This window comes from Paramisgurnus dabryanus, chromosome 9 (assembly GCF_030506205.2).
Source record: "Paramisgurnus dabryanus chromosome 9, PD_genome_1.1, whole genome shotgun sequence".
NCBI classification, from domain to species: Eukaryota; Metazoa; Chordata; class Actinopteri; order Cypriniformes; family Cobitidae; genus Paramisgurnus; species Paramisgurnus dabryanus.
The window spans coordinates 1,299,582-1,311,864 of NC_133345.1; the positions used below are offsets into that span (position 1 = coordinate 1,299,582).

Below are 12,283 nucleotides of genomic sequence, written 5' to 3' on the forward strand. Positions count from 1 at the left end.
GTTTACCATCATTCCTAAAAATATTTTCTTTTTGTGTTAATCAGAAAAAAAACTAATGCATACAGGTTTAAAACAACACAAGGATGAGTAAATAAAGCCAACGAAATCACAGCAATTTTAAAACACACGGATTAGAAAAAACACCGTCATTCACGCACAAAAGAAGCAAATTCTTTTTTTTATACTTGACTTATTTATCCCCGAGATGGGGAGCGCACCATTCATGGAAACACTGCAATACCATGTTGATGCATGGAGTGGAAGGAGCAAGCTCCGCTTCCATTTCCGAAGGTCAAAAATCCATTTAACATATAGTCCCCGGATAGGAGACGTATCAGACATTAAACTGATAAGAACAGATACTACACTTGATCTTAGCCAAAAGGCCGAGAAGCGATACCGGAATAGACGCAGCCAAAGGGGGAGCCGGCGAAGGCGCTGGCTTTTGGGGTGGAGGCTAGCGGGCATTTAACTCTATACGTTCTCATTGTATAACCCAGAGGTAGAACGTTGAGCTAGCAAATCAGAAGTTCATGTTTTAATGCAGGATCTGATCCACGCTCATGAGAGAGAGAGAGAGAGAGAGAGATAGAGAGAATTTAGAATTTTCAAAAAACCTTTATTACAAATTAAAACATTTTCATAACCTCAAATCAGAAAAAACAAAGAAAAAAATATATATAGTAACGGAAATAACAAAAAAATAAGCCAACATAGGAGCAAAGAACAAATCATCTTCAATAACCAGACACAGAGCTCCTCCATAATACCAAATCAATTCAAAAGAAAGAAGATCATTCATTGCTTTAAAGTATCTAAAACCAATAAGGATTCTAGATTTAACTTATTTTAAAAACTGCTAATGTATCATGGCTTCCGGGTCTGTCAACGTTGCTGTGGTTTTTCGACAGCTGTAATATGAAGGGTAGAGTGAAAAAAAATATTTAAGTGTTTTGAACATCCCAATTTGTTCGTTTACTTAGTATTTTCTTAATGTTTTCGAGTTAAAAAATAATTCTTAAATCGAGATACATTTACTTAATAAGCAAAGTGGCTTAGAATTTAAGTCTTGTTTACTGAAATAAATTCTAAAATGTAATAGGTTAAGGCTTAAAACAAGTAAAAATATCTGCCAGTGGGGTAAGAAAAATAAACCTAAATTGAGTTTATTATTGAATTAAGTTGAAACTAGAATTAAGTTTATTTTTCTTACCCCGCTGGCAGATATTTTTTATTTGTTTTAAATATAAACCTGTTGATTTTTATAATTTATTTCAATTATTTTACAAAGTATGCGATCTGATTTTTTTAATCGCGGTGTTTCTTTTATTCCTCGTTTCTTTTCCGTGCATTTGCTTTATTTATTTATTTTTGCTTGTTGCATTTAAATGCACATTTGATTTGTTGCCACATTATTATGTGTTAATGTATTTTTTAACATGTTTATCAACAAAAAGTGCGTTATTATAATTAATTATATAGCTGTGAAATATATACAAGAATTCCCAGCAAAAACAAAACGTTTTTATAACAATTTTCTATTACAATACATAATATCTTAAGCCACTTTGCTTACCAAGTAAATGTATCTCCATTTAAGCATTGTCAGATATTCACTAGAAAACAAGACAAAAACAGTAAGTAAGATATTAATTTACTTTTTTCTTTCAAACATAAATTTACAGACGGCTGGAAATTTTTAATAAAATAACTAGACATACCTATTCGGGTCTGCTCCCGTTTGCTGTGATGACGGGGGACTTAGTCCAAAGCACATTTTGAGGAATACTTACACATTTTACTTCTTATTTCTTTGAAATTAATTATGCATACACTATGGATTAAAAATGTCCCGACTGCGAACCTGATAAAACCCAGGTAAAAAGCAAATACAAATAAACCATTTTGATTTAGCAAAAGTTTACAAATAAATGCACTCCTTGCACACAACAAGCACGTCTAGTTACCATTCATATTTTGCGTGATTTAAGTTTCGTCGCATACATTTTGGAAGGCACACGATAAAAACAAAATAAGGCTTTTAATGTATGCCGACCTCATTCTCCGTTGAGGGCTTATCAATCATAATAAACGCTGTTAACTCTTCTCATTGAATGGTCTAAATCCAATGCTGGTAAAGAAATCAAATGTGCATTTAAACGCAACAAGCAAGCCGTAAAGCAATGGATGCAGGCAAACAAACGAGGAATAGCACATACACCACGATTAGATCATCGGGTCGCATACTTTGGAATTAATAAGAAATAATTATTCAGTCTAAAGAAATAAGAAGTAAAATGTCTAAGTATTTCTCCAAATGTGCACACTCATTACAATAAACGGGAGCAGACACGAATAGTTATGTATGTCTCGTTATTTTATTTAAAATTGATAAGCTGTCTAACATATGATATATTTTGATAATACGAAATGCTAAAAAAATTATATAACACCAATCGACAATATCTGTTATTGTTATTTTTACAAGTAAATTCATGTGTAGGAGAAAACAAAGCAGCTGTCAGTCCATACTATATTGAGTGGCCATCGTAGTGGTGCAACCTGAACGATGTTTTCCCTACTTCCGGTCAAAGCCGCCATTTTGTGAAATAGGCATATAGGTGACGCTGGAGCACGTGGCCATTGTCTCTGTTCAACAAAACAAGTATATATATACACATACGCATATTTTTCCTCAATCAATCACCGAATACAAGGTGCAATTCGATGCCAACTGACCCTTCTCTCTGGTTTCATGTTTGTAAGGAAAATTAAGGGGGAAATTACGATAGCATTTCAGCCAAACATTCATTCGTGCCACGCTGCTTTTCTTTGAACGAAAAAAAACCCTCTGCTCCCCCTACACAATTTCTTCTCCTGTTATTTTATGCTTAAAACAAGCAAATAAATCTGACTACAGGGTAAGAAAAAATTCGTGAACTTTTCCCATAAACACTTAATTCAAGAAAAATTGTCCCACCCCACTGGCCATTTTTTATCCACAATACACATTCGATGTCTGCAGGCACCATTGTCTTTGTTCAACGCAAACAATTCTGTTGCGTTTTTCTTTGAACGAAGTGCTCCGCCTAGATAATTTGACCCATATTCACATGGGTTTGTTCTTTGAGAACAATCTATATAGCGCCTTCCACAATCGTTTTGGTGTTAGCTTTACGTAAAATAGAAACACAGAAAATTACTGAGCGATGGAGAGACCACGAACGCGGAACGTATTATGGACCACGGACTGGCAAACAAACTGGCAACCACGCACTAAAGAAGCAAACTCTGATTTTAAACTCACCTTATTTGTCCCCGGAAAGCGCCAGAGTCGATGCACGGAGTGGACGGAACAAGCCTCGCTTCCATAGCCGAAGGTCAAAAATCCATTTAAACGTGTAGTCCCCGGTGTCCACTCGATCTTACCCAAAAAGCCGAGAAGCGATACCGCAATGGCATCCGGAGAAGGCGCTGGCTGTCGGGATGGAGGTTAGCGGGTCAGAGGTCCGGCACTGAAGGTCTGCGTTCATTATTCACCGTGTGCATTTCACTCTATATCCACTTTCTAATGTATAGCACTTGATAAGGATTAACAGTTTAAAAACAGAAATGCAAGACATCAGAAAATACATTTATTTTTTACTTTCATAACATGAGAGGTGTCATACAATAACAAATATGAGCTTTAAAATCACATTCCTAAGTTAAAAATATACATAAAAATAGATATATGGATCATTACACAAATCACTACTCAAAGGACCTATGTTAAATAACTGCTTCAATATTAATTAACAATAACATTTGGCCAAGGCAGTCCTTGTAAATAGACATATAAATAGACAAATAAAATCATGACATATATGCCGTAGAGCCTGAGATAGAGAAAAATAATAAGGAATTCTGCTTTTACTACCATCTCAGAAATATTGCCAGAATTAGAGGTTTTGTCTCAAGACAGGACTTAGAGAAACTTGTTCATGCTTTCATCACCAGCAGGGCCGATTATTGCAATGGTCAATGGATTTAAAAAGTACTGTTTCTTGTTTAAAAACCACTTCATGGCTACAATACATGACAGATATGCTAATCGAATATGAAACCGATTACTCGGATCAATAGGATCAGGTCATTTAGAAAAAACAAGGGTTCACTCAAAACAAGGTGCCTCAGCATTCAGTTATTATCAGCTTTCAGAAGAGATCAGATGTGCTTCAACAGTAGACACTTTTAAATCTAGATTAAAAACACATCAGTTTAACTTTGCATTTACTGAATGATTTAAAACAGTACGAATAAAACAGTACAAAAGAATAAAACAGTATGAACCTTACCTGTTATAAAGGGAATGAAGCTTACGGTATGGTGCTTACCTGCAGAAATAAATAAAGTACAATAAGAACACACAGAACTTCAATTTTCAAAATTATTTTAACATTAAATGATGATTATTTTACTGGTTTACCTGTTTGTGATTACCACAGGATCCCGTCACCTGGCTGCGGTCTTCATTTGGTGAACGGTTCTTCACTCATAATTGACCTATACAAGAAATAGAGAAGAATAATAAGCAATTCTGCTTTTACATGTAGATGTGTGCCCCAAGAACACAGACACACCGTCTCCAAAAAGTTTAAACAGTACACATTTCTGTTATTTTAATGTGGCAAATGTGTCAGCTTTAAAAGAAGCATACATTACCTTTTAAAGAGGAAATACCTTTTGCATGAAATACCTTTACTCCCAGCATAAGCAAGCAATTTTCAAAATGCTTTTAAAAGTAAATAGTGATTATTTTACTTGTTTACCTGTTTGTGATTACCATGGAATCCTGTCACCATCATTTTTAAGCTTGTAAAGCAAATAATGAAATATTGACTTAGTAGGAAAAAATATTTTGGAAGTATCGTGATAAATGATGAAGAAAATATTTTGCAAAGTGATGGTTAGCACACGGTTGATGGTACCTATTAAATTCCATCATATTTTTTTATTCCTACTATGGAAGTCAATGGTGACTATCTGCTGTGGGTTTACCATCATTCCTCAAAATACCTTCTTTTGTGTTACTCAGAAAAAAACTAATCCTCGTGTTGTTGTAAGCCTGTATGCATGAGTAAATGATGACAGAATTATCATCATAAATTGAAATATCCCTTTAAACTGTATTTCCCCCCTTAAACCTAAACTTATTTTCTTACAGCAAGTCATTTAGGTAATCAAGAAAATACTTTACCCGTTGTCTTTGTGAGTTAAACAAATACAGCTACGCTTCCAGGTCTGTCGACGTTGCTGTGGTTTTTCGACAGCTGTAGTATGAAGGGTAGCGAATGAATGAATACATTGCAAAAAATCATTTCTTACTTGTTATTTCGAACTGTTTTAACTATACAAATATCTAGAAAGTCTTAAAATAAGATGCATTTTTTGATGAGCAAAATGCCCTAAGAAAATAAACCTAGCCTTTAGGGAGAAAAAACTCAGAATTTGGGCTTAAAACAAGCAAATAAATCTGCCAAAGGGGTAAGAAACAAATCTAGATATAAACACTTAATTCAAGAAAAATTGTCGTAGCCCATTGGCAGATTTGTTGGCTTGTTTAATGTACATGCATGTACAATATTTCAATTTGTCTTGTATTTATTAGCATTTTGTATTGCCCAACGCTGTCTAGGTTGTTTAACTGTTGTCATTTTCTTATAAAAGCCTTTATAATTTATTAGTTTGGATGATTGCCATTCCCGAGAACCTCTTATATTGGAAGTAAAAGAATCATCTAAGCATTATTTTGTGCTCTTAGACATGTAGCCGTTTGATTGTGGTTCTATTTAATGGCTAGTCTATTCGTTTGGAATGGTCAAACGGCTATTAGATTTTCACTGACAGCCCAAATTAAGCCTTGTTTTAGCCTAGACACATATTCGCTGTCTATTAAAAGTTATGTAGTCGTTGAATAGCCGCTTTTTTGATGACTAATGTATTCTTGGGCCGTGGTTAGACGTCTCTTGGATTTTACGTAAAACGACAAGCGAATCTATTTTTAACACAAAGGTCAGGGGAGAGCGCGAACGCAGTCCCCCACTATCAGAAATTTTGCAGTCGAGATTCCCACATTTGGGGAATTCGCAAAGGGTCAGCCCAACCGGAGTGCAATGGCTGAGCCTCGCCCTGGGTGAACCACCTTCATGATCATGGTGTCTCCCCTGCCAGGTAAGTATGAGCGACACCCTTTGAGGCCAGACGGCCGCATCTTCCTGTGACCGATCACATCGACGGCGCCCCCGGAGGCCGTCCGACTAACATTTCATTTACTGTGTGTGACCAGGTGGAAAGCGCACGAAGCCACGTCTGAGACCAAACATTCTTCGAGATCTACCCTGTTTTTATTCCGTTTCCAGCCCGGTTGAACCGTGTAGAGTGAAATATGTGAAACAATTTAAATCAAATGGATTTAAATTGCGCATTCAAATATATGGTTTCGTTATTACAAAGTAACTTTACGTGGAATAGAAACAAAGAAATGTACAGAGCAATCAAGAAACAACGAAAGCATAGCAATTTTAGAACGTGGATAAATAAAAACACAGGGCTCAATGACTTACCCGTTGTCGTTGTGAGTTAAACAAGTACAGCTATGCTTCCAGGTCTGTCGACGTTGCTGTGGTGTTTCGACAGCTGTAGTATGAAGGGTAGTGAAAAAAGTTTTCAGGTGTTTTTAACATTCCAATCGGTCTCGTTCGCTTTTGTTGCGCCTTCAGCTGTGTCGAGGATGTTTAATTCGTCCTCGTATCACCTCCGCAAACTTGTAAAGAAAATAATTAAATACATTACAAAAACATTTCTTTATCAGCGTGTTCATTTCCACGCAAGCTTTTCGTTAAACCAATAAAGCCAACGAAACCACAGCAATTTTAAAACACACGGACAGTGCCGGTCCTATATGCTGGGGGGCCCTAAGCAAAGCTTTGTGAGGGGCCCTCTGTCAGTGCATTCAGACCCTTATAGCATAGCACACATACATCTCGGAGACGTCTATTTGATGTCTGCGTTTACATCTGCAAGATGTCTTATTTAAATTGTTTTCTCATCTGCAATACGTCTGTGAGACGTCTCCTAAAAGATGTCATATAGACATATTGAAGATGTCTGCAAGACGTTTTTGATTTAGAATGTATGTAAAGCAGCTCTTTTCCTTTATAAGATGTTTTTACACACCAGATGTATTCCAGATCTCCAGATCTTTACCAGACATCTCACAGACGTACCTGTGCTATCTGGGTAAAACCCAGTCAATGTTGCTGTTAGTTAGTTGTTAACTAACCACATAGTGTATTATCTTATAGCTGTATAATATTCCCATATGCACATTACTTTGAAACCCTGACTGATAAACTTGCTGATTATAACATGAAACATGTATTTGCTGATAAGTTGTTTTGATTTAAAATGTGTTGTGAGAAGCACTAAAAAATTAACCTGATCTAAATGAATGTAATGAATCAAATTAAATTACATATAAATACATATTGTTAATACACAGGGGTTAAATTGGGATTTGTTATGTGGGGGGGGGGCTCTGTGGGGAGGGGTACTTCGAGGGGTAACATGTTTAATACTGATGACAGCAAAGCCACTGGTGTGTTTCAATGACATTCTGGACCTCTGATAGGATTTGATAAGTTTCAGCTTTAAAAGAGCATTTCACCCGTAGAAACATTAATCTTTATTGAAAGTGTTATATTTGTAGTCGAAATGTAACATACATTTAGAATTTGGTGCCTATTTTACAGAGAAAAGGGGTGTTTGTAGTCTCATTCCCTCAACAAAGACATTGCACTTCCTTCTTTCAATGATGCAAAATGATGATTTTTACATCATTGAAAGAAGGATGTGCAACACTGAAATCTGTATTTCTCCAGTCTCAGCGGCAACTGAGGAAATGATGCATGACCATTCAAAAACATGACTGGAGTTCTAACTATACAAAGCTTAATGCAAATGGGTGAAGTGTCCCTTTAAAGCTGTCACAGAGGTTGACCCCAAATATTTTAAAAATAGTGTCTGATTTTAAATATTGCAAATCTATGAGTTTGACACCCTATATCCATTTGTTGCACATGTCAATATTTTTTTTATTTTATTTAACCTTTATTTAACCAGGAGAATCCCATTGAGATTAAGAACCTCTTTTGCAAGGGTGACCTGGCCAAGACAGGCAGCAGCATATAAAAAAAAAAAAAAAAAAAAAAAAAAAAAATACAAACACATAAGTATGAACAAATACGCACACACACACACAAAAAAAAACAACGCCTCATAAAATCAATTTAGATACTTACAGTCTAAAAACATTTACATATTAAGGCGTCTGCCTCTAAGTCTTTCATTTTTACTTTAAAAGCATTTAGCGAGATTAAATCAGTTAGTTTCAAGTCCTTTTGCAACAACTGATCAAACTTTAAAGGAAGTTAAAAGAATCAATCTCCTTGAATAATTCTAGGCATAAGATGCCCAAAAAGACTCAATTAACAAGATAAGGTACAACACACAGTACTGTATCAGCAACATGTCTTAGAAATTAGCCATAGAGATTCCCTATGCTGGTCAGCAGCTACAATCATATAGTTAGGTTTGATTTGTGTAATCAAAATACATTATTTTATTATCTATACAATGAGTTATATCCAGTGTTATCCAGTTAACATACTGTAATTAAACGAGTGACATATACTTTAATCCTTTACAAATTTCAAGTCTTCTATTAAGTTTTCTCGACGTGGGCACCATTCTTACCTCTCTCTCTCTCTCTCTCTCTCTCTCTCTCTCTCTCTCTCGTCAAATTATCCTGCACGAGAGCGCGTTCTTGAAGTTCAAAGGAAAAAGCGCGTGTTTTCGCGGCAATTGCGTCACCCAATTCGCGTCATTTGAATCGCCCCATGCTAGGACGCCTGTCTTTACATTGACTTAATCTGCTCGCGCAAATCCTTTATCTTGTTCCCTTGCTTCACGTTTTTTTCCCTTTATTCTGCTCCAGACGGATAGCTTTGTCTTTGTTTTAAATCAATGGTGGGCATATAATATGCGCATCGTTACCAAATCACTCTTCTGCGTCATGCACGCGGCCGTTTCTAAATTTGAAGGCTGCAACCTCCGGATCATGTCCCATATGCGCGCTGCATACGTCATCAAGCCTGATTTATTTAAGTTAAATAAGCATTTCATTTGCAAGTCATAAGCATAATATAACAATTAACCATTAACTAAGAATAATAGTCAACATTATAATTGTTAATATTCTAAAATACGTTTTTATTACGCATATGCAGCCTACAAATGTGACCTCTGAAGGCTGCAGCCTTCGGATTGAGAAACTGCCTGCATGTTGTCCGAGTACATATCAGTGATTTAAGAAATCATTAAGTATTTTTAAAAACCCGCACAAATTCGGAAGTTTGCTAATTATTTAAATTATAGCGTCTTGTTTTCATTAAACATAATAATAATTTTTCTTTGATATAATGGTTTTAAATAATTCTGAGATCAAGGGGGCCCTCTAGTGGTGCGGGGCCCTATGCAAATTGCGTACTTTGCGTATAGGAAAGACCGGCACTGCACACGGATTAGAAAAAACACCGTCATTCACGCACAAAAGAAGCAAATTCTTTTTTTTATACTTGACTTATTTATCCCCGAGATGGGGAGCGCACCATTCATGGAAACACTGCAATACCATGTTGATGCATGGAGTGGAAGGAGCAAGCTCCGCTTCCATTTCCGAAGGTCAAAAATCCATTTAACATATAGTCCCCGGATAGGAGACGTATCAGACATTAAACTGATAAGAACAGATACTACACTTGATCTTAGCCAAAAGGCCGAGAAGCGATACCGGAATAGACGCAGCCAAAGGGGGAGCCGGCGAAGGCGCTGGCTTTTGGGGTGGAGGCTAGCGGGCATTTAACTCTATACGTTCTCATTGTATAACCCAGAGGTAGAACGTTGAGCTAGCAAATCAGAAGTTCATGTTTTAATGCAGGATCTGATCCACGCTCATGAGAGAGAGAGAGAGAGAGAGAGAGAGAGAGAGAGAGAGAGAGAGCTAGAGAGAATTTAGAATTTTCAAAAAACCTTTATTACAAATTAAAACATTTTCATAACCTCAAATCAGAAAAAACAAAGAAAAAAATATATATAGTAACGGAAATAACAAAAAAATAAGCCAACATAGGAGCAAAGAACAAATCATCTTCAATAACCAGACACAGAGCTCCTCCATAATACCAAATCAATTCAAAAGAAAGAAGATCATTCATTGCTTTAAAGTATCTAAAACCAATAAGGATTCTAGATTTAACTTATTTTAAAAACTGCTAATGTATCATGGCTTCCAGGTCTGTCAACGTTGCTGTGGTTTTTCGACAGCTGTAATATGAAGGGTAGAGTGAAAAAAAATATTTAAGTGTTTTGAACATCCCAATTTGTTCGTTTACTTAGTATTTTCTTAATGTTTTCGAGTTAAAAAATCATTCTTAAATCGAGATACATTTACTTAATAAGCAAAGTGGCTTAGAATTTAAGTCTTGTTTACTGAAATAAATTCTAAAATGTAATAGGTTAAGGCTTAAAACAAGTAAAAATATCTGCCAGTGGGGTAAGAAAAATAAACCTAAATTGAGTTTATTATTGAATTAAGTTGAAACTAGAATTAAGTTTATTTTTCTTACCCCGCTGGCAGATATTTTTTATTTGTTTTAAATATAAACCTGTTGATTTTTATAATTTATTTCAATTATTACAAAGTATGCGATCTGATTTTTTTAATCGCGGTGTTTCTTTTATTCCTCGTTTCTTTTCCGTGCATTTGCTTTATTTATTTATTTTTGCTTGTTGCATTTAAATGCACATTTGATTTGTTGCCACATTATTATGTGTTAATGTATTTTTTAACATGTTTATCAACAAAAAGTGCGTTATTATAATTAATTATATAGCTGTGAAATATATACAAGAATTCCCAGCAAAAACAAAACGTTTTTATAACAATTTTCTATTACAATACATAATATCTTAAGCCACTTTGCTTACCAAGTAAATGTATCTCCATTTAAGAATTGTCAGATATTCACTAGAAAACAAGACAAAAACAGTAAGTAAGATATTAATTTACTTTTTTCTTTCAAACATAAATTTACAGACGGCTGGAAATTTTTAATAAAATAACTAGACATACCTATTCGGGTCTGCTCCCGTTTGCTGTGATGACGGGGGACTTAGTCCAAAGCACATTTTGAGGAATACTTACACATTTTACTTCTTATTTCTTTGAAATTAATTATGCATACACTATGGATTAAAAATGTCCCGACTGCGAACCTGATAAAACCCAGGTAAAAAGCAAATACAAATAAACCATTTTGATTTAGCAAAAGTTTACAAATAAATGCACTCCTTGCACACAACAAGCACGTCTAGTTACCATTCATATTTTGCGTGATTTAAGTTTCGTCGCATACATTTTGGAAGGCACACGATAAAAACAAAATAAGGCTTTTAATGTATGCCGACCTCATTCTCCGTTGAGGGCTTATCAATCATAATAAACGCTGTTAACTCTTCTTATTGAATGGTCTAAATCCAATGCTGGTAAAGAAATCAAATGTGCATTTAAACGCAACAAGCAAGCCGTAAAGCAATGGATGCAGGCAAACAAACGAGGAATAGCACATACACCACGATTAGATCATCGGGTCGCATACTTTGGAATTAATAAGAAATAATTATTCAGTCTAAAGAAATAAGAAGTAAAATGTCTAAGTATTTCTCCAAATGTGCACACTCATTACAATAAACGGGAGCAGACACGAATAGTTATGTATGTCTCGTTATTTTATTTAAAATTGATAAGCTGTCTAACATATGATATATTTTGATAATACGAAATGCTAAAAAAATAATATAACACCAATCGACAATATCTGTTATTGTTATTTTTACAAGTACATTCATGTGTAGGAGAAAACAAAGCAGCTGTCAGTCCATACTATATTGAGTGGCCATCGTAGTGGTGCAACCTGAACGATGTTTTCCCTACTTTTGTGAAATAGGCATATAGGTGACGCTGGAGCACGCGGCCATTGTCTCTGTTCAACAAAACAAGTGTATATATACACATACGCATATTTTTCCTCAATCAATCACCGAATACAAGGTGCAATTCGATGCCAACTGACCCTTCTCTCTGGTTTCATGTTTGTAAGGAAAATTAAGGGGGAAATTACGA

The 12,283-nt window shown here is 35.4% G+C and overlaps 3 non-coding genes across 3 annotated transcripts; all 3 read right to left on the reverse strand.

The window, feature by feature from the left end:
• Positions 1 to 207: 207 nt before the first annotated feature.
• On the reverse strand, positions 208 to 398 carry LOC135749124 (U2 spliceosomal RNA). Its single transcript, XR_010532297.1, has one exon. It is a non-coding gene; the product is annotated as a U2 spliceosomal RNA (small nuclear RNA).
• A 5,658-nt stretch (positions 399 to 6,056) lies between these two features.
• On the reverse strand, positions 6,057 to 6,221 carry LOC135753425 (U1 spliceosomal RNA). The gene has a single exon (XR_010533613.1). It is a non-coding gene; the product is annotated as a U1 spliceosomal RNA (small nuclear RNA).
• Positions 6,222 to 9,699: 3,478 nt separating this feature from the next.
• LOC135753437 (U2 spliceosomal RNA) lies at positions 9,700 to 9,890 on the reverse strand. The gene has a single exon (XR_010533625.1). It is a non-coding gene; the product is annotated as a U2 spliceosomal RNA (small nuclear RNA).
• Between the last annotated feature and the right edge of the window lie 2,393 nt (positions 9,891 to 12,283).